The 21,248-nt window shown below is 45.1% G+C and overlaps 1 long non-coding RNA gene across 2 annotated transcripts; it reads right to left on the bottom strand.

Annotated features, from left to right (window-relative positions):
* Positions 1-6,596: 6,596 nt before the first annotated feature.
* On the bottom strand, positions 6,597-20,539 carry LOC125399228 (uncharacterized). Of its 2 annotated transcripts, XR_015737392.1 has the most exons (4): positions 20,037-20,539; positions 9,535-9,663; positions 7,603-7,691; positions 6,597-6,891 (listed from the first exon to the last, which is right to left on the bottom strand). It is a non-coding gene; the product is annotated as an uncharacterized LOC125399228 (long non-coding RNA). The 2 variants fall into 2 exon arrangements; XR_015737393.1 differs by lacking the exon at positions 9,535-9,663.
* Between the last annotated feature and the right edge of the window lie 709 nt (positions 20,540-21,248).

The following is a 21,248-nucleotide window of genomic DNA, read 5'->3' as shown; positions in this document are numbered from 1 at the left end:
ATGGAGGGGTGGTTCTTACTGGATTGCTTCCCTTGGCTTGCTCAACCCACCGTCTTATAGAACCCAGGACCAGCAGCCCGGGGATGGCACCACCCTCCATGGACTGGGCCCTCCCACACTGATGGCTAGATGAGTAAAAGCCCTACAGCTGGATCTCAAGGAGGCATTTCCTCAGCTGAGGCTCCTTCCTCTGATGACTCTGTGCCAAGTTAACACACAACCCAGCCAGCACAGCCAGTATCTCATCTCTAAGGACATCTCGATGGAAAACGTGTGTATTAGAAATTCATGAAGCCTGTTAGGACTGGAATCCACCCATCTTGGCAGAAGCTGACGAGGTTGGAATGCAGCCCTTCATGACAGCCTTATCAGGGCTTGGGGCCTGCCTGCTTGTCTGGAGGTACTGTGTTCCAGGAGAGGACTGCTACTGAGCCATAGTTTTGGCCTTAGTTACAGCATCAGATTAAGCAGAGATTTGGTGTCCTTTTTATTATAATCTCAATTTACCAACTAGAGCAGGTATTGTATTTAACAGTCCTAGCAATAAATGACGGAACGCTGACAGAGATAAAATGCTGGCTTCTTTTAACTAGGAGCTGTCTATAGATGATCGGCAAATATATGGACCTCAACTCGGCTACGCTCCCAAATCCACCCATCTACTCTCAACAACGAATGTCACAAGACCCAGGATCTTTCCTGTTAAAAAAAGGTCTACAGCAAAGAAAACAAAATCGTTCTTTAAAAGTCAGGTCTTCACAGCTGCTTCACACAGACTTTTATTTCCCCCAAGGGGAAGACACCTACCTCGGATGTCACCTCCACTCGGAGCTGTCAGTCCAGGGAGACCACAGGACACCAGGTTTTAATACACACGTCCTCTTGGATCACCCAAGAGCCTGTCTGTGTGGCAGAACCGCTGAGACACTGTGAAAACAACATGGCGAGGGACACAGGGATAGGTGGGCGCAGGAGACTGCAGAATGGTCTCCAGAAAAGCACGCTGCTCCTACTGCAAGCCACCATGCTTCATGACGCTTACTGGTGCCTCTCTATCAGTCAGTCGTCTTGTTGCTACGACAAAACACCTGATAAATGTAATTTGAGGAAGGAAGGATCTAGTGTGGTTCCAGGTTGAAGGGTGCAGTGGTGGAGAAGGCACGGCGGCACTGTGCACGGTGACGGGTGCACGGTGACGGGGCGCACGATGACGGGGTGCACGGCGACGGGGTGTATGGTGACGGGGGGCGCACAATGACGGGGCACACTGCGACGGGGTGCACGGCTACGGGGTGGACGGCGGCGGGATGCACAGCGGGGTGCATGGTGGAGAAGCAGCTAGTCTTTAAGCAGAGCGGTGTGAATTCTCCTTCTCCGCTTTCCCTCTTCTCTTTATGCGGCTGGGACTACCAGTCTGTGGAATGGTGCTGCCCAGGTTTAAGATGAGTCTTCCGTCTCCATTAACCTGGTGTGGAAACTCCTACACAGATGTCCACAACTTGGAATCCTTGGTGCGTCCAGATCCTACCATGGTAACATTCCAACCCAACCACACAACCTCCTAAGCTTCTATAATTTATACAACATTCTATAATTTCCTCTTACTTCTGATGCATAGAATCATTGAGGGGCCAGTAAGATGGCTCAAGCTGCTTTCATCAACAGTGACCTGAGTTCAATCCCCAGGACCCGCATGGAAAGAGAGAACTGACTCCCACAAGCTGTCCTCTGACCTCTACACGCATACCATAGCATGCGCATGCAAATAAAGAAATGCAACAAAATTTTAAGCTAATGAAAAGGTATCCCTGTCATGTTTATAAAAACAAAAGAACCGTTTATATTTACCATGCCCCCCACATATAGGCAAACACATATTTGTGTAAAGACCCACCATGTTGGTTTTTCGGCAGCCATATTACCAACCTACATAAAGTTTACATGGTATGCTCACAGTTTAAAATTATTTGGTTTTAAGGTATTAGTATATTCTTCTAACAACATTGAGCTAAGTTTTTCCCCTTTGCTGTACTCTATTCAATCTATTCTTAGGCAAAATATGGGAAAACGGGAAGCTATGTCTCAGAGTTGACTGACACTCTAGCCCTCGCCGCTGCTTGCCACGTGTTCCACCAAACTGTGCCTCCCTCCCTCGTGATTCCATCAGTGTGGCTCTGATCAGTCACACTTGCGCTTCTGATAGCCACTCATTTCTTCCTTCCAAATGATGGGAGTGCAGCTTTCTCTCTCCCCAGACCCCAACTGTGGCGCGCTCCTTGACCAGCAAGCAAGAACGACCACGAAATCGAGAATTCTTCCCAAATCACAACTTTATTGGAGCCTCTCGGTTGAAGGGATAGTGTGGGACGAGAAATAGCGGAAAAACCCAGAGGCAGCTGCTTTTCTAGGGTGGAGAGGCTCGGAAACTGTCCTGATTGGTGAATACCATTCTGCTGAAGCTGGGGTGGGGGGCTTCGGGCTAGGGAACAAGGCTCAGTTATGCAAATACAGACCAAGGGTGAGCGGCAACTTCAAAAGGATTTGTTTACCTCCAAGCTGCAGGACCGCCAGTGCCATAATGGCGACGTCCTGAGGCTCCTTACACCCAACTAGATGTCACAGTTTGGATGTGAGATGCCCCCCATCCCATGTGTTTGAACATTTAGTCTGCAGCAGCTCGTGCTTCAGGGATGAAGTGGGGTCTAGCTATGGAAGAGGGCATCTGGGGACCAGCCTTGCAGTTTATAACCTTGCTGGTGTCCTAGCTCCTCTCTGATTTCTGGTTCATCAAGACATAGACTTGACATAGACATCAGAATCTCTGGCAAGCTTTTACTGCCATGATGGATTGTAAGCCTGAAAACCATGAGCCAAACAAAACCCCCTTAAGTTATCTTTGCTCGTTACTCTGTAGTCTTTGCTCCTTACTCTGTCTCCTGACAAGAAAAACAACCACCACGCAGAACCTCCCTGGCGTTACTCTTAGCTTATTTGTTTCTCTTTTTCAGCCACAACTAAATCAATTTGTAGCCAATGAGCTCTTGCCCTGGAAACAAAACTAAAGATAGCCTCATCTCTCCAACGGTTCTCTGGTAAAGCAAAGAAATGGGAGTGGTTCAATGTTTTAAGCTGCAGCTGACTGAAGAAATGGGATGTACTGTGGTCACTGTACGCACTCGGCAAATATTTACTGAGCATCTTGGATGTGCCAAGCACCCTGAGGGACATTTATATGAGAGTGAAGATGAAGTTATATGTACTTACAAGGAGTTTGGCCTACCTAACACCTAGGAAAAACAGTTTTGGAAGCCATGCACAATAGAGCATTGAGAAAAAGGAAGTTACCATTGTGTGAGGCATGGCTAAGGTAATGTCAATCCATCTTACATGAAGACTGATTTCCATAATCAGAACTCAGGTGCAGAATGAATGTTTGTAAACTGCCGTATATGCATTAGAATTGCATTAGGACATGTAAGACAGGCATAGAGCCACTGAAGGAGGAGCTGCGCCAGTGAGAGGAGGCAAACCTCCTCGTTACTAAAACAAAATGCTAAACTCTAAATTCGACTCTTTCGGCTTCGCAGGAAAAATTAAGCCCCTGGATTTCTCGTATTCCTCTCTTTGCTGTACGTATAATGATCCCTGCCCTCGAAAGCACACGTATGAACAAACTTAATGTCCATTCCACTGTTTGTTGCTGACAAAACGCATGGCCTGAGTGTTTTGTAATAAAGAGATTCCTAGTTAGCTCAGTTTTGAAGCCAGAGGTTCAAGATCTGAGGCTCCATCTATGTGGCTACTCAGGAGGGCAAGTTTGGCTGCATCACAGCGTGGGGGGACTCAGAAAGAAAAGGAGGAACAATGCAAATAAGGCTAAGCGCAAAGGAAGCCCATGGCTGGACAACGCACTCACAGTGACTAACTCAGCCCTGGTGAGTCAACCACCTACCACTGGGTACCACCTTCTGCTGGGCTCCACCTCCAGCTGGGCTCTACCTCCCACTAGGTACCACCCCCAACTAGAGACCACCTCCCACTAGGCTCCACCTCCCACTAGGACCACATCCTGTTAGGTACCACCTCCTGCTAGGTGCCACCTCCCGCTGGGCTTCACCTACCACTAGGCACCACCTTCCACTAGAAACCACCTCCCACTAGGGTCCGCCTCCAATGAGGCTCCACCTCCCACTAGGCTCCACCTCCTACTAGGCACCACCTCCTACTAGGCTCCACCTCCCACTAAGTACCACCTTCCACTAGGCTCCACCTCCCACTAGGCTCCACCTCCTACTAGGCTCCACTCCCACTAGGCTCCACCTTCTACTAGACTCCACCTCCTACTAGGCTCCACCTCCCACTAGGCTCCACCTCCCACTAGGCTCTACCTCCCGCTAGGCTCCACCTCCCACTAGGCTCCACCTCCCACTAGGCACCACGTTCCACTAGGCCCCACCTCCCACTAGGCTCCACCTCCCACTAGGCTCCACCTCCAACTAGGCGCCACTTCCCACTAGGCTCCACCTCCAACTAGGCTCCACCTCCCACTAGGCTCCACCTCTCCAAGTCCCTACCAGCATCACCACACTGGAGAGGAAGTACATGGGTCTCTAGTGAGCAAGCCACATCCAAACTACAACACTTATATTTAAAGATATCTATTAAGTATGTAGACCATCAAGCAATAGGAAGGTCGCATAGATGAGGTTGTTTTATAATTCAGGAGTGTCAGATATTTTCCCACTAAAAAAAAAAAGTTAAAATGCTAAAGAAATTCAAAAACTTACTAATAATGTTCAGCATTTCTGTGAACAATATTTTACTTACAGAACTATAATATATCTATTATTTGTTTCCACTATTTATCCCCAAGTCAAATGAACACTTACTGTTTTCTTCCTGTATGGGTAAATTTTTATAATTGTTATTATTTTTGCTATGTATCCTTAATAAATATGCTTTATGAACTCTAAAACAGACAAAATTATGAAATATTTAAAGCTATAGAAACAATAATGCCACCACTTGGTATATGTGGAGTGGGAATAGAAGGATCATGAGTTCAAGGCCAAATGCTACATAATTGGAAAACAGTTCAACTATTATCAGACCCTGTCTCAAATAAGAAGAGGAAAGAAAGAAAGGAAAGAAGGAGGGAGCAAGGGAGAGAGGGAGAAGGAAGGAAACAAAGAAATAAAGAAAGGGAGAAAAAGAAAGAGAAAGGAAGAGAATGTTTAAATTTTCCATTTTGTATTTTGGTTTCATTCACATTTTAAACAGTTGCCACTGAAAGGCACAGCTGGTTAAGCCTCCAGTTTTTTAAGGACAATAGACATTAATCTGGACAATAAGAATGCAGAGCAGGAAATGACCATAATCATCAAACTAACAGGCTTCACATACTGTCACTTACAGGTGTTCATGACAGTCTTTCTTCAATGAGCTTATCTAATTATTCTTTATCAATAAAAACTCAGGAGTCAGATATCAGGGTAAGAACCTGAATGATCAGAGAAGCCGAGAAGTGACCAGTGACCTCCTCTTTCTTTTTCCTCATTTAAAAAAGGCCACCCTCTCTCTAAGACCTGTCCTGCTACTTCCTGTCTCTCTATCTGTCCTCAGTCCTCCAAAATCTCTATGGTTGACATTAGCCAACTAGTTGCTAGCTCTGCCCTCTGATACAAAGCAAATTTTATTGACAGTTTTGAGAGCACAATCAAAACAGAACACAATCAAAATATCACACATTTCTTTCTTCCTTTTTCAAGGATGTGTGTATGTGTGTTCAAGTGTGTGTGTGTGTGTGTGTGTGTGTGTGTGTGTGTGTGTGTAAGTACACACAAAGGCCAGAAAATGGATTCCCTGAACTGGAGTTACAGGTGCTTGTGAGCTGCCATGTGGATTCTGGAAGCTAAATCCACATCTTCTGCAGAAGCAGCCAGTGCTCTAACCACGGAACCACCTTCCCAGCCCTTACTGGAGAGATGGTAATTTTCAGCGAGGTTGTTCCAGTACCTCACAACGTCTTCAGAGATAGAGACTTAATTCTCTCCGTGTGAATATTAAGTACCGCTCTTAAGACGGCCGCCAAGAACAGCTCTGTGACTCCTCACCTGTGAGTGTTTCGGATTTTCAGAATTATTTTATATTCAGAGAACCACGTGTCAGTAGTTGGCATGAAGAAAGAGAGGGGAACACTGACAGAGTTGCCCGAAAACAGGGTAGATAACAGTAGGTGATTGTGTGACTGAACCCAGAGTTTATTCTACAGTGACAGTTCTCAAAACATAAAATTACACCACACCGCTTGTTCTCGGTCTCCCGGTGTTAACTGACGGCATCTAACAGACGGCAGTTGCACACTGAGAACACTCACATTCCAGAGCTCATCTTTTCTTTGAGCTAACAAAGGAGTGTGTGTGCGTGTGTGTGTGTGTGTGTGTGCGTGTGTGTGTGTGTGTGTTTGAGGCAGAGTTTCTCTGTTTAGCCCTGGCTGTCCTGGAACCTCTACACAGACCAGGTTGGCCTTGAACTCAGAGATTCCCCTGCCTCTGCCTCCCAAGTGCTGGGATTAAAGGTGTGTGCCACCACCTTCAGAACTTTCTTAAATTAGACTTTTATTAGCAGAAATCATTATTCTCTGTTTGGTACAATTCTGAAGGCTACATTGTTACATATTATGTAAATCTAAAGGAGGCCACTAGACAAAACAGTGAGAAATTTTATAAATTTGGCAGATACTCCACAGTGTTAGCATCCGCTCACAATGACAGGTTTTCCGAGTCTTACTTCCTGTACCACTTGACCACTCCACATGAACTTGAAGTGTCTTCTGCATCAGCTCCCTTGGCAGTTCACGCTGCAGATGCAGTCTGGGAAGAGGGGCTGTTTCTGGGAGAAATGAAAGATGATCGTGAACTTCATATAACTCAATTCTGTTTAAGGAAGGGCTCACTCCAGAAAGGAAGGAAGGAAGAAAGGAAGGAGGGACGGAAGGAGGGAAGGAAAGAAGAAGGGAGGGAGGGAGGGAGGCAGAGAGGGAGGGAGGGAAGGAAGGAATAAGGAAGGGAGGGAAGGAAGGAAGGAAGGAAGGAAGGAAGGAAGGAAGGAAGGAAGAAGGGAGGGAGAGAGGGAGAGAAGGAAGGGAGGGAGAGTGGACTCACTCAGTAGAATGTCCACATCATAGCAATAATATGGTGTTTATATCTATACATAATTTCCAACCAATATTTTTAAATTATTTCATACATGAAGAAAGTAAAACCTATAATAATCATGTAGATATTTTTCTTAATGTTTACCAAAATGCAAATGAGTTGAACAAATGGGATCCTCTCTCTGGGTGATTCAGGATCTACTGAAACAGCCGCACTCTTGAGTGTAAGCTTTGTGCTCTCTGTTTATATTTCTGTTCTGTTGTTTTGTTTTGGGCCCAATTTTCCTATCGATTTTGCAAATGGAACACTCCCAAACTGGAGAACATCTCCACACCTAGATGAGTATCATTTTTTTCCATTTTTGTCAAATAGAAAAAACAACAAAGAATCATTTAAATGAGGTGACTCATGTAGAAACCCTCCCCTCCCCACCCTCTCCTCTCACCATTGCACCAGATGTCAATCCACAGCTGAGCATAGTAATCTTCCTCCAACGGAGATTTTGTCTGGGGCAGGACCAAAGGTCATCAGTGTCTGGAAATGATAAACAGGTCTGTCTATCGCAACATGCTGTAAAGTGTTCTTATTTTATCGTTAGATAATCTCTTACTCTGCCTAGTCTATAACCTAAACTGTGCCATGGGTGTATGTGCATAAGAAAGCACGACACAGTTAGCATTGGGTTCTGTGATATCCACAGTTTCAGGGTCTTTGGACCACATTCCCATCAGAAGAGCTACATAAATTCTGTTTGTAATAACTCTGCCTAATTTCAGATGACATACAAAAACATAATATTACAAGTTCTTGTCAAATAGTCTTTCAGTTCTTTGGTTAGTGTTACTCAAAGATATTTTATGTTATCTGTGGCTATTATGAAAGGCGATATATCTCTGATTTCCCTCTCAGCTTCTTTATCATTTGTATATAGGAGGGCTACTGATTTTCTTTTAGTTGATCTTGTATCCTGCCACATCACTGAAGGTATTTATCAGCTGTAGGAGTTCCCTGGTAGAGTTTTTTGGTATATAAGAGTCACTTATATACTAACATATAATCTGCAAATAACAAAAGTTTGACTTCTTCGTTTCCAATCTGAATGCCCTTGACCTCCATTTGTTGTCTTATTGCTATTGCTAAAACTTCAAGAACTATGTTAAAGAGGTGTGGAGGGAGTAGACAGCCTTGTCTTGTTCCTGATTTTAGTGGAATTGCTTTGAGTTTCTCTCCGTTTAATTTGATGTTGGCTGCCAGCTTGCTGTATATTGCTTTTATTATATTTAGATATGTTCCTTGTATTCCTGATCTCTCCAAGACCTTTGTCATGAAGGGGGGTTGAACTTTGTCAAATGCTTTTTAAGCATCTAATGAAATGATCGTTTGGTTTTTTTCTTTCAGTTTATTTATATGATGGATTACATTGACAGATTTTCATATGTTGAACTAGCTCTGCATCTCTGGGATGAAGCCAACTTGATCATGGTGGATGATTATTTTGATGTAATCTTTGATTCGGCTTGCCAGTATTTAATTGAGTATTTTTGCATCCATGTTCATGAGTGAGATTGGTCTGTAATTCTCTTTCTTGGTTGAGTCTCTGTGTGGTTTTGGTATCAGGGTAGCTGCAGCCTCATAAAAGAGTCTGTCAATGTCCCTTCTGTTTCTATTATGTGGAACACATTGAGGATTATAGGTATTAGTTCTTCTTGGAAGTTCTGGTAGAATTCTGCACTAAAACCATAAGGCCCTGGGCTTTTTTTGGTTGGGAGGTTTTTGATGACAGCTTCTATTTCCTTGCAGTTTATAGGTCTATTTAAATTGCTCACCTGTTCTTGATTTAGTTTTTGTATATGGTATCTATCTAGAAAAATGTCCATTTCTTTTATGTTTTCCAATTTTGTGGAGTACAGGTTTTTGTAGTATGACCTAATGATTCTCTGTCTGTTGTTATGTCTCCCTTTTCATTTTTGATTTTGTTAGAACTTTAAGTCTTTGAAGAAAGAAGTTGAAGAAGATACAAGAAAATGGAAAGATCTCCCATTCTCTTGGATTGGTAGGATCAACATAGTAAAAAATGGCAATCCTACCAAAAGCAATCTATAGATTCAATGCTATCCCCATCAAAATTCCAACACAATTCTTCACAAACCTTGAAAGAATAATAATTAACTTCATATGGAAAAACAAAAAACCCAGGATAGCCAAAACAATCCTGTAAAATAAAGAAACTTCGGGAGACATCACCATCCCTAACTTCAAGCTCTGTTATAGAGCTACAGTAATGACCCAGATATTAATCCACACACCTATAAACACCTGATTTTTTACAAAGAAGCTAAAATTATATCCTGTAGAAAGGCTTATAGCTTGTGGTTACCTGCCTACTGGGGCGTAGCCTCTTATACTATAAACACGGATGCAGAGTCTGTGTCCACCCCTTTTTTCCTTCCTCTTTTCCCCGGCTGCTCGTTCGGATTATTGGGTTGTGGGATACGATCTCTGTCCACTGTTCAAGCAGAAAATTCTGATTTGTGAGTTTACCCCTAAATAAATAACTATTTCTCATTTCTGAGCTATTGTGGGATTTCTTTCAAGTTTCTGTTCATCACTTGGTTTGATCATCAATTACACAATAAAAAAAAGAAAGTATCTTCAACAAATGTTTCTGGCATAACTGGATATCAACATGTAGAAGAATGGAAATAGATCCATATCTATCCTCATGCCAAAACTCAAATCCAAATGGAATAAAAACCTCAATATAAATTCGACCACACTGAACCTGACAGAAGAGAAAGTAGGAAGTAGCCTTCAATGCATGGGCACAGGAGACCACTTCCTAAATATAACCCCAGTAGCACAGGCACTGAGAGTAACAATAAATAAATGGGACCTCTTGAAACTGAGAAGCTTCTATAAAGCAAAGGACACAGTCAATAAGACAAAAAAAACAGCCTACTGAATGGGAAATTATCTTCACCAGCCCCACATCAGACAAAGGACTAATCTCCAAAATATATAAAGAACTTAAGAAATTAGACATCAAAATTCTAAATAATCCAATTAAAAATGAGGTACAGAACTAAACAGAAAATTCCCAACAGAAGAATCTTAAATGGCTAAAAGATACTTAAGGAAATATTCAACATCCTTAGCTGATGCTGGAGAATTGTCTGTATTCTGTGAATCATGTTTTAAATAAACGTTGATTGGCCAGGCAGGAAGTATAGGTGGGTCAACCAGACAGGAAGTAGAAGTGGGGCGATGAAAACAGGAGTATTCTGGGAAACAGGAAGCTCCCTCTGTAGTCCAATCCAGATCACCGAAGAAGCAACATGTGACCTGGCCAGCTGAAAAAAGTACTGAGCCATATGGTAAAAATAGATCAGAATAATTGGTTAATATAAGTCATAATAGCTGATAAGAAGCCTGAGCCAATCAGTTTTATCACTTATGGAGACCTCTGTGTGATTTTCTTTGGGGCTGCCGTGGGGTACCAGGCAGGACAGAAACCCCACAAGCAGGCCCCTTTATGTTACACTTAGCCATCAGGGAAATGTAAATCAAACCAATTCTGAGATACCATCTTACACTGTCAGAATGGCTAAGATCAAAAACACCAATGATAGCTTATGCTGGAGAGGATGTGAAGTAAGGGGAACACTGCTCCATTGCTGGCGGGAATGCAAACTTGTACAACCACTTTGGAAATCAGTATGGCGGTTTCTCAGAAAGTTAGGAATCAACCTACCTCAGGATCCAGCAATACCACTCTTGAGCATATACCTAAAAGATGCGCAATCATACTACAAAGGCATTTGTTCAACTATGTTCATAGCAGCATTATTTGTAATATCCAAAACCTGGAAACAACCTTGTAGAATGAGCGGTGGGCCGCATTCCCACCGCCCAGCTCCCGGCTAGCTTTACCCAAAATAATTACACGGAAACTGTATTCTTTTAAACACTGCCTGGCCCATTATCTCTAGAGAGTTAGTTACTAGCTAACTCTCACATCTTGATTAACTCATTTCTAATAATCTGTGTAGCACCACGAGGTGGTGGCTTACCGGGAAAGATTCAGCATGTCTGACCTGGTAGCTGGTTCCATGGCGTCTGCCTCATTGCCCTCTTCCCAGCATTCTGTTCTGTTTACTCCGCCTACCTAATTTTCTGTCCTATCAAAGGCCAAGGCAGTTTCTTTATTAACCAATGAAAGTACTACATAGACAGATGACCCTCCTCCATCACAACCTAGCTGCCTCTCAACTAAAGAATGAATAAAGAAAATGTGGCAATTTATACATTAGAGTACTACTCAGTGGTTAAAAAACACACACACACACAATGATATCTTGAATTTTGCATGCAAATGGATGGAATTAGAAAATACTATCCTCACCCCAAACCCAAAAAGATGAATATGGTATGTACTCACTCATAAGTGGATACTAGCTATAGACAAAGGATATTGAGCCTATAGTTCATGATCCTAGAGAAGCTAAGTAATAAGGTGAACCCAAAGAAAAACATATATAGATCCACCTAGAAATTGGAGACAGACAAGATTGCCTGACAAAATTGGGAGCATGGGGGTGGAGGGAGAAGAGAGGAGGGGTGAGGAGAACTTGAGGAAATAGGATAGTCCAGATGAGGAAAGGACAGAGATGAGAGCAAGGAAAGAGATATCTTGATTGAGGGAGCCATTATAGGGTTAGTAGAAACCTGGCTCTAGAGAAACTTCCAGGGATCTACAAGGGTGATACCAGCTAATACCCTAAGCAATAGAGGAGAGGGGACCTGATCTTAACTTGCCCTGTAGTCAGACTGATGAGTATCTTAAATATCACCATAGAACCTTCAACCAGCAACTGATGGAAACTGAGGCAGAGACCAACAGCAGAGCACTGGACTGAGCTCCCAAAGTCCAGTTGAAGAGTGGGAGGAATGAGAATATGAGCAAAGAGGTCAAGACCATGATGGGGACACCCACTGAAACAGTTTACCTGAGCTAATAGGAGCTCACCAACTCCAGCCTTCCTGGGAAAGAAAAAGCATATGACCAAACTAGTCCCTCTGATTGTGGTTGACAGATGCATGGCTAGGACAGACTGTGGGGCCACTGCCAGTGGCCCCAGGATTTATCCCTACTGCATGTACTGACATTTTGGGAATCTGTTCTCTTTGGATGGATACCTGGCTTAACCTAGATATAGTAGGGAGGACCTTGAACCTTCCCCAAAGCAATGTGCCTTACCCTGTCTGAGGATTGGATGGGGTGGGATGGGAGGGTGTGGAGGGGTTGGGAGGAAGGGGAGGAAGTGGGAACTTGGATTGGTATGTATAATAAAAAAAGATATTTTGTTTTCTTTTTTAAAAAATAAATATAAAAAAGAAATCTAAAAAATTAAAATTAAAAAAAAGTACCCAAACACACACACACACACACACACACACACACACACACACACACATCATATTATCATATTACAACAGGAAATAATGACACATCATAGAAAAATGACACACCATCATTCTTACAGAGTATGTGTTCCCATCACCCCAGTGAATCTTTTTAGTGTTTGCTATTTGTGTATATTTATAGAGGTAATATATTTGTCAAAGAAAAATTGAAATCCTCTCTGAACTGTGTAGAAACAAACCCTTCTCTCTAAATAATATATTATTAACATAGTCTCGAGGCAGAAGGGAGAGGTATAAGATTGTGCTATAGTAGACATGCAGAAAGGTCGCTGTTTATTATGTGTTGCTTGCATTACATGTGTGGGTAGGCACATGCCACGATACACACATGAAGGTCCACAGAGACCTTGGGGCAGTCTGTTCTCACTTTCCACATTTGCTCTAAGTGGTTGTGGAAAACACCATAACCAAGAGCATCATGGGAGGAAAGAGTTACTTTGGCTTACTCTTCCAGAGCACAGTCCATCCTGTGGAGTAGTCAAGGGGGGGCTCACCCCAGAACTGAGCCAGAGCACAGTCCATCCTGTGGAGTAGTCAAAGGGGGGCTCACCCCAGAACTGAGCCAGAGACCTGGGAGGAATACAGACCACGACATCACTCCCTCTCTCACTTGCACATGCTCATTCAGCTTCCTGTAACACCAGATGGCCGGCCTAGCAAAGGGGCCACCCACAGTGGGCTGGGCCCTCCTACATTAACTAGAAATAAACACAAGTTCTTATAAATATGTGAATACCTTCACACATGGAGCCATCTCACCAGACTGCAAAACGCCATGTTTCCTGGAGTCTCAGCCATCGTGGCTGTAACATTTGTCCTCACACCAACACTGCAGTCTGCACATGGTTTGTCCCTGGTGAACTTGCTTTGTAGTTTCATACCCAGCACAGCAGTGCTCCAATGTGAAGACTCGTTGAAGTGGTCGTGGAGATCCCACCCTCGTGCAGTTCCCACAGGCATGGATTCATTATCTCTAAGAGTAGTGATGAACACCTGATCTCTTTCATTCCCTAATTTGCACCGTGCCTGCTCGTGCTCCCACCGTGCCTGCTCGTGCTCCCCTCATATCTTCTCGTGCTCCCACCGTGCCTGCTTGTGCTCCCACCATACCTCTTGTTCTCCCACTTGCCTGAAGCAACAGAGTTTCTCTCTGCCCACCACCCAACCTTGGCTTTGTGCCTCTAGAACCGCAACTTAACAGCCCTCATTTTCTTTAAGGGTTACCTAGTCTCAGGTGTTCTAATCACAATGGAAATGGACTAAGATGACCAATAAGAAAGGAAACAATCAACTAATTAATGCAACATGAACTCTCATTTTTGAAAGGCTGTTTCTTTTTCAATGTGTGTGTGTGTGTGTGTGTGTGTGTGTGTGTGTGTGTGTGTGTGGTTTGTGCATGTGTCTGCAGAGTCCAAAAGAGGGTATCAGATCCCCTTGTGTCACAGTCTGCTCTAGATAAAACCTTCCATCTTAGTGGGAAACTTGTTAAGACACAGAATGCTCTACAGGAAAGTGAAACATTGTATCCTGTAAGAGGAGGGCTGCTTGTTTGTTCCCAGTCACTTAGACCCAAAATAATCACACAGACCATATTAATTAAAACACTGCTTGACCCATTAGCTCTAGCTTCTTATTGGCTAACTCTTACATATTAATTTAACCAATTTTTATTAATCAGTGTATTGCCATGTGGCTGTGGCTTACCCGGTAATGTTTCCAGTGTCTGTCTCCAGCAGGCTTCTCTCTGACTCCACCCTTGTTTCTCCCAGCATTCAGACCAGTCCTCCTTGCCTAGCTCTGCTCTGCCCTGCCCTGCTCTGCTGTAGGTTCAAAGAAGTTCTTTATTTATTAATGGTAATCACAGCACACAGAGGGAAATCCCACATCAGTATCCTGCAGAGAAGTTCCTTAAGCTTAGAAAACAAGCAACTCAGAACCTTCCAGAAGTTCCTGAAACTGACCAGATTCACTCCCCCAAGTGTGTACGAGCAGAAAGAACTCCTGAGAGATACTCTTAGACCAGTCCCGCTGCCTGCTGCCTGGAAGAGGCTCACACCAACTGAGCTGCCTGGAAAACCCTCTCCAGCTGTTATCTGCCTGCAGGCTGTGCAGTGCCCTCCAGGTTTTGGGAGCTGTCACCCATGTTGGGGTGGGCTTTGGTGATGCAGCTGTCTTTGAGCCACATCTGCCCTGTGACTCCTTACCCTTACTATATGGGACCCCAGTGGACTCATAGGTTCACCAATGCCTTAGTGGTGTTGTTACCTTGGACTGGTACCCTATCCTGGGTGAGTAGATGTTTCTCATGTCTCCTCAGGAACAGTGTTGTACTGGAGACTCAAGGTGGTTGTGAACAGTATGATGTGGGTGCTGGGAACTGAACATGGGTCCTCTGTAATGGCAGTATGCACTTTGACCTGCTGCGCCATCTCTCCATCCCTGTGACATGGATTGTAAGACACAGTTTGAGAGATTTCAACATGGACTGGATGCTAAAGGTGGAAGCTGCTTGATCATTCCCCAGCCACCCAGGACCCAAATAATCACACAGGAAACTGTATTAATTACAACACTGGTACAGGAGAATTGTCGGTATTCTGTGAATCATGTTTTAAATAAACACTGATTGGCCAGGCAGGAAGTATAGGTGGGTCAACCAGACAGGAAGTAGAGGTTGGGCAATGAGAATAGGAGAATTCTAGAAAGGAGGAAGCCCATTCCTCCACTCCATCCCAGACCATCAAAGCAAGATGTGACCTGCCCTGCTGAGAAAGGTACCAAGCCATGCGGCTAACATAAATAAGAATAATGGGTTAATATAAGCTACAAGAGCTAATAAGTAGCCTGAGCTAATGGGCCAATCAGTTTTATAACTTATGGAGATCTCTGTGTGATTTTCTTTGGGACTTGTCGGCTGTGGGGTACCGGGCGGGACAGAAACCCCAATAAGCTGGCCCTCATGTTACACAACACTGCTTGGCTTGTTAGCTTATGCACATTTCTAGCTAACTCTTACATCTCAAATCAACACTTCTCTATTAATCTGTGCATCACCACGAAGTTGTGGCCTATCAGCAAGGTTCTGACAGACTCCAGTGGGCATCTTACTCCTTTGGTAGCTACATGGCATCTCCTTGACTCTGCCTACTTTCTCCTCTATCTCTGCTTGGAATTCCTGCCTTGCTCTGTTCTGCTCTGCTGTTGGCCAAAGCAGCTTCATTCACTAATCAATAAAAGCAACACATATACAGAAGGACTTCCCACCCCAGGATGCAGGATTGTGCAACTTGACATAGAGCACAGTATGGACCAGGTTGAACAGGAGGCAAGGGAAGCAGCTCGAGTCTCTGCCTACCCCTTGTGAGCACTGAAGCTGATCTGGGGGGAGCTTGGAGGCTTTGCTTCCAGTTAGGGTCTTAGCGTATGTAGAGGAGGTAACCTGTCCAACAATCCCATGCTTGAGAGACAGTGGAAAGGGAATGGGGCGGCCTAGTATAAGAGGCATAGACCTGTTGCCTGGTGAGTCCTCTCCTTTGTTGTCTAAGTGGGAACAGAGGACTGGTGACAAGGGTAAGAACAGGAAAGCCATGGCAGAGACCAAGGTGGCTACAGCTGCTGCCTGTGAGCAGATCTCCATTAGCAATGAATGGCACAGTGACTTCATCGCCTGCTAGGCCAGGAACCAAGTAGAGGATGGGGAGAAATTCCAAGAGACCAGAGCAGGCCAGGCTCTTTCAAGTCCATGGGAACAGCCCCCAGGCTCAGCTCAGTCTGCAGAAGTCACTAGATGTCAAGTCACCACTGGCAGGTGTCAGTCAAAAGGGTCAATGGAGCCATGCCCTGCCAGGTGCCACCTTAAAGATCAAACATCTTACCCCAAAGGACTCAGTGCTCACCTGAATGGTTTGCTTAAAATGTCATAATCGATGAAATTTCCACCTGGAAAGAACTCAACTCAGCTCCTTCCTACCTCCAGAGAGATGGAACCTTGTGAAAATCAGACTTGCTTTAGGCAGTCCAGGGCCCTACTGTCTCCTCTGCACTTCTGTCTTATTGCGGTGGTTAGGACTGTAGGCTCCCCAGGGATGCAGCTTCGTGAAAATCAGACTTGTTTTAGGCAGTCCAGGGGTCTACATCTCCTCGTCACGTCTGTCCTACTGCAGTGGTTAGCATTGTCAATGAACTGGGCTCCCGGGAGACAAGCCATCAGGGACACCTATGAGGAACTGGCCAACTTAAGGTTGAAACTGTGTGAGAGGGACTGTCCTGGCTGTGTGATTTCATGTGGGAAGACTGTTTGATTGTGAGAGGCACCATTCCCTGAGCAGGGACCCGGGGCCATATGAGAGTGGAGGAAGCCAGCTGAGCTGACCAGCATGCCTGTGCCCATAGCTGTTTCCGCTTGTGGATGTGATGGGATCGGCTCCCTTCAGCACCTGTGGCTGAATTGCCCATGTGGTGGGCTGTAACGGGGAACTGTCAGCAGAAATACACCCTTTCTCCTACAGTTGTTTTAGTAAGACTGTCTTCCCACAGCAACGGGAAGAGATGCAGATAATAAAAGCACGCCTGACCCTGAGTGGGTGGGGCATCTTTTCTGCCGACTCAGCAGATCTTTTCTGCTGACTCAGCAGATACTGCTGTTATTTATTCTCCATCAATCTCCTCGAGTCTCTCCAGGAAGCAGTCCTGGAACTCACTATGTAGACTAGGCTGGCCTCGAACTCAGGGATCCACCTGCCTCTGCCTCCCGAGTGCTGGGATTAAAGGCGTGTGCCAGCACCACCCATTTTCAAAATGGTTTCTAATTGGCTGCTGTGACACAAACCATTAATCCCAGCTCTGGAGAGGCAGAGTCAAGAAGACTGCCACCAGGTCCGTGAGATTTAGAAGGGGTAAAGGTGTATATAACACCACACCTGATCACCTGAGTCCTGGGATCACATGCTGGAAGGGGAGACCCAACTCCCACAGGTTGTCCTCTGACCTCTGCATGCCTACACTGACACATAATACACCCCACATACGTACAAATCAATACATGTAATTTTTAAAAAAAGCTTGCCACAGGTTCAAGGCCTACCTGGCCTTATATAGTGAGTTTGAGAACAGCCAGGGTTGCAGAGCAAGGCTCAGTCTCCAAGAACAAAAGCAGAGTGTTCTGGGCATCAACAGCAGCACCAGGACACTGGTGTGAACTGCCAACAGCAGCACCAGGACACTGGTGTGAACTGCCAACAGCAGCACCAGGACACTGGTGTGAACTGCCAACAGCAGCACCAGGACACTGGTGTGAACTGCCAACAGCAGCACCAGGACTCTGGTGTGAAGTGCCAACAGCAGTGTCAGGACTCTGGTATGAACTGCCAACAGCAGCACCAGGACACTGGTGTGAATTGTTGACCTCTGCCCAGCTTAGCAGAAACTGACTGGTGAGGCCCAGAAGCCTGTCTTTCGACACACAGTTCAAGCACTCAGATGCATGCGAAGTCTGAGAGCCATTGGTGTCTCACTTGTGCCTCTTGTAGAGGAATGGCCATTGTCACTATCATAGTCTTGTCCTTTTTCTTTTTTTTTTAAGACAGGGTTTCATTCTGTAGCCCAGGCTGTCCTGGAACTCACTCTGTAGACCAGGCTAACCTCAAACTCATAGAGATCCGCCTGCCTCTGCTTCCTGAGTGCTGGGATCAAAGGCGTGTGCTACCATGCCCAGGAGTCTGTTATGCTCCAACATTATGCCTGACATGTGCACCTCTGCGTTCTAATTCTGCTCTCAATCCCCATCATCCCGCCGACTGACCACACATCGCACCGTGTCTGCCTTTCCCTTCTACTCCTGTGAGAGTGGAGTCCAGCACCACAGCCGTACCCTTCGCTCTCTGTCTCTGTATGGGCAACTCCAACCGTGGCGAAAGCCAGTGCCCCTCTCCACAGCTGCAGCCCTGACCAGTCTCACAGGAGGATTTGGTGAAGCCACACTGAGCATCACCATCTCTGTTCAGAGCTGCAGAGTTGAGCTGAGCATGGCAGTCAGATGCAATACATCACGTCACACTGTCTTCCTCTCCCCCGCCCAAAGGCAAAGCCAGGCCTTCTATGCCCACAACCTTGCTCATGAGGAATACAGAAGCATCAGAACACCGCCACAAATGGCTGCCAATGCTCCTGGGCTGACCGGGCCATGCTGCTCCTGGTTTGCATTCTGTTGGGAACACAGTGCCCAGGACATCTCCTGGAAAGATCTACATATACGTGTTTGTAGTCTTTAGTTTTCCCCTGTTCTCTCCTGAACCTTTTGCCTCTGCCCACACCAAGGCATCAAAATGGCTCTTGTTGAGGTCCCCTATCACCTTCAGGGGTTCATGCTTCCCCAGTTCCATTTTCATGTTACCTAGTACACCAGCAGCATTTGCATAGTGGGCGACTACCTTCTCCTTGGTGTCTTCTACATCCCCAGAGTGTGAACAGTAAGTGTCTGAGGAGGCAGACTTGAGTGACAGCCCTCGCTCACAAGTTTTCCACCTCAACTTGAACCCCAAAGTCTGTGTTACACTGCCTGGACATCTGCACAGGTGTAACAGGCACCTTCCAGCCTGTGCCCAGCAGCGTGTATACAAGATTATCCTAGCTGTGTAGGAGGGATCCCGGAAAAAGCAGAGATGAGGCCACACAGAGCTCGCTGTTCCCCCAGGAAACCCATTCACAGGTCCCAGTGGATCCTGGAGCCGTGGACAAACAACATGGACAAACAACGTGGACAAACATTTACAAACGTGGACAGAGCTGAACAGCAGTGTCTTCCTTCCGTACATACTCTTGCAGTGAAACACAATTTTTAAATTAGGCACAGAGAGAGACTAACAACAAAGTAGGAACAATAACACTGTGCTGTCATAAAAGTGACGTGACTGTGTCCATCTCGTATCTGATTCACCCGTCCCTGTTTGCTAATGTGGGACAGGACAGCACCTCCATGAGGAGGCAGAGTCAAGTGGATGAGGTAGGCGCCATGATGGAGTGTTAGGTTACTATGTAACACAGTCATTGTGATACCATGACAACGGATCCCATCACTTAGTGTCGCGAGCCTTTCCTGAGCGGGCATTCTGCCCTTACTTAGAGGTCTGCAAGTAAATACTCAGGATGACCACAGTGTTTGTTCTAGGAACAAGTTTATTATGCCAATAGTCAAATCTCCAGTTGTTAGCAGGTATGGGCAAACATCAAAACTATAACAATCATTTAAATCTCTAATTATTCTTATGGCAGATATAAGTAAACATTAAACCTATAACAATCCTGGTCAATCAATCACATCACACATTCAGCAAGGGTTCCTATGTGTCCTAGGCAAGGTCTTCTATCCTATCTTACTGAGGCATTGGTGTATACGACCTGATAATGGTCCGTGGCTCTCGACGTAGGCCTCTGGATCAGCAAGTCTTGATCCGCAGGCAAGAGCTAGTTCTCTGGCTCTTGGACGGTCTCAGCTGTGAAGTTGCTGGTTCGTTGGATTCTCTATGACCGCTCTGACAGCATGCCTAGCAAGTCATTTTGAGAATGTCTCCTAGTCGTGAGCCTCAAGTTTTTATACTGTCTGTGGCTATATTACTTTTTTTTCTTTTTAGATTAGCACACATGTCTGCTTATCATATAGTTACGTCACACTTGTTCACCAGCTCAAACTCTTATCACCACTGCACACATTGCTTCATGCTTTTTAGTTTCATTTTGTGTGTGACACCTAATATTGCGTCTAACATTTCTGGGCTTATTTTTATAAACTCATATCATTTAATATTGTCTCCTAACACTCCTGGTCTTATTTGTCCTTACAGACTCATAACACTTAGATGGCTCCATGGTGATAAAGGGAAGGTGGTGTCTATGGTATGGATACACCGGACAAAGGGACAACTCTTGCCTGGACATGAAAGAGCAGGACAAAAATTCATCACACTGTTATTGGATTATAATTAAACATTTAGGCATTGTTTTTTTCTAGAATTTCTCTAATATTTTGGGGGGGGCTGCAATTAAGGACAGGAAACTAAAACTGTAGGAAGTGATATTTCAGAGAAGAGTGGGCGGGGACAACAGATATATCTACAATGCAGCCCTGGCACCCGAAGCTCCAGAACCACTGTGAAAGAAGGGGTAGAAAGATGGTAACACAGCTAGGAAGTCTCACCAACAGAGCTGCCTAAACATGAGATGGACAAGGACAACGCTAGGCCTGCTGACGTGGGCTGGGGAGCGAGGCGGATGAGCAAAGCGAGCTCCGGTTTGCAGAGTGGACAATGGGAAAGCAAGAGTCTCTGAAGCGCCCTGCAGGGACAGGAGGGAGGTGAGCGTGGATGTTTAACGTCCATTTTGATCTCTCTAAATTCTGGATGCTTGATGAGTCTAGTTGATGGTGTGAATAAATTAATTTGAATGCAAGAAGCTGAAATTTACAAAATATGGTGTGATTAAAACACAAAATGGGGAATAGGCTGGGGAGGTGGCTCTGCAGTTAGGAGAGGAGACCCAGTTTGATTCTAGCACCCACATAGAAACTCAAAGTCCCCTGTAATTCCAGTTCTAGGTGATCCAAGAGCTCCCCTG

Source organism: Myodes glareolus, chromosome 3, assembly GCF_982192425.1.
Source record: "Myodes glareolus chromosome 3, mMyoGla1.1, whole genome shotgun sequence".
NCBI classification, from domain to species: Eukaryota; Metazoa; Chordata; class Mammalia; order Rodentia; family Cricetidae; genus Myodes; species Myodes glareolus.
Note: the sequence above shows the minus strand (reverse complement) of the source record. Positions and strands in the feature narration are given on the sequence as shown.